Raw genomic sequence first — 2,500 nt, forward strand, 5'->3', positions numbered from 1 at the left:
GTTTGGCTTGCTTCAACAAGTCACATTCTCATGGTCCGAGACCTCTTTAGCTTTATTTATACTTTGACTGACTTGTCTGTCTGTCTGTCTGTCTGTCTGTCTGCCTGCCTGCCTGCCTGCCTGCCTGCCTGCCTGCCTGCCTGCCTGGCGGGCTTTCTGGCTGAATTCTTGTTTCTCTCTCTACTCATACTCTATACTTACTACATCTACATTTGTATTACTGCGTGCCAGTGTCTCACAACGTGTCACAAATGTGATGCGTTGTGTGCTTGTACTGTATATCCGCTCTTCACTGCATGCAACACCAACGTGCAACTAGCCTAACTAAGTATAAGCCTCATGGCCGCTCACTGCAGGGACGGTGCACCGATCACAGGTCCAATGTTTGGCTGTTTCATTGTTTATTAACTGGATCACAGGTCCAATACCTGGCTGTTTCATTGCTTTATTAACTGGATCACAGGTCCAATGTTTGGCTGTTTCATTGCTTTATTAACTGGATCACAGGTCCAATACCTGGCTGTTTCAATGCTCTATGATGAAGCATATCATTCATCACACACACACACACACACACACACACACACACACACACACACACACACACACACACACACACACACACACACACACACACACACACACACACACACACACACACACACACACACACACACACACACTTCACAAGCTGATGACATATACTATGTTCACTGTCACCTACCACATTCTCAGTATTCCAGACATTCCTTATACACTAAAGGCTATAAGGCTTATATTATTGGAGATTTGACTGACAGTGTGTGTGTGCGTGCGTGCGTGCGTGAGCGTGCGCGTGTGTGTGTGGGCACTTGTCTGTGCACTTGTGTTTGCGTGTGTGTCTTTTATGTCACTTTGATGTTTTATTCCAAGACACACACACACACACACACACACACACACACACACACACACGCGCGCGTGCGCATGCACGCACGCACACACTTCATGCTCCACCCAGTGTCTGTCCCGTCCAGCAGATATGAGTAATGGACGAAAAAACGCTCCTTATCAATGGAGATAAAAGTTAATGCATGCTAATTTGGGACAGAAATCAAACGCTGGGGGAAGAAAGCGGTGCACGTACACGTACACTCACAGCAATAATAACAGCGGCGGGGCGACAGGGCAGGGGTTCTTGATTATGTGACCCAGATGCTTATCTGACGGTTCCCAGGCAGGCCTATGAGCATACTGTAGGGCAGGCCAGGACTTTCTCCCAATCGCTGGATCAAACTGTCGACGCCGCTTTATAGAGGGTATGCGTGTGACATCATCATCATGTGGTCCAAGACCACAATAAAGTTTATGGTTACATATGATAACCTAAAGCTTATCTGATGACCTACTGTGTCGCAAAATATGAGTTTCTGGCCTTGACAGCCCCATGTTAACATCCAACCAAACAGAAAAGTCCTATCTCATTAAACAACATTAAACTCACTTTGCCACTCACTTTTCCACTCGATTTGCCACTCACTTTATGCATGCGCATACCAGCATCGCAGTCCCGCCCCCTGCGAGGGCACCGGAAGAGAATTCACCATTCATTTCCCATAGATGTTTCAAAAGGTATTTAGAAAAAAAGGGTTAGGTACAACACTTTTTTGTTTCTAATTATTTGTTCAGCCCAATTTTTGTTTTGTTTATTGTCTACAGCTTGTAGATCTGCTATTTGAGAGTGCAACACCAGAGCGCAATCAACCATAATGTCTTACAGTCTTTTAGTTCATCATAGCTTCTAAGGTTTTTGTCATGTATCGACGAAATCAACACTGCTGCAGTCAGCTACACCTGCAGCTCGGCATATGATCCGTTGCATCCCCACTGTCGACTCTATGTACACTAGTTTGGCTAATAGGGCTATATTCATTAGAGGTGTACCAAGATGTCGTGATATAGATTCGCGATACTTCCTCCTGCAATATATCGTCTTTACTCTTTGGAGGAGGCAAGATTCATGTGCTTATTGGCCAGTTTGTGACACAAAAACATCTTGTAAGATTTTGGAATAAATACATAATTCTAGATTCTTGCATTTTATGGGTATTTTTTTTCATTTTCAGTTACAGATATTGTGATATATTGTTGATGAAATCTCTTAGCCTGGCTAATAAGCCCGACTAATATCACACAACACTGTCGCGGGCAGGCAATTATTTTTTGCCAACGGCTGATTCGGTCTGGCTTATTAGCCAGGCTAGAAATCTCTTGCAATATATTGAATATCGCAATATCATTATCGAGGGCCTAATATCGCCACAAATATCGTATCGCTAGGTACCCATATCGTCACTCCCTAAACCTGGTTAAAGCTACACTGTAATTTTCCTCTTCTAACCCGGTTTTCTGCGCATGTGCTGACATTACCATTGAGCTAGAGCCTGCCCGCTTGCTCAGGGGATACATTGAATCGTGACCGTCTCTTTTGGATCTTGAGCTAAAACGTTTGGAATCACTG

This window comes from Protomyctophum bolini (genome assembly GCF_963924005.1).
Source record: "Protomyctophum bolini genome assembly, chromosome: 19".
NCBI lineage: Eukaryota > Metazoa > Chordata > Actinopteri > Myctophiformes > Myctophidae > Protomyctophum > Protomyctophum bolini.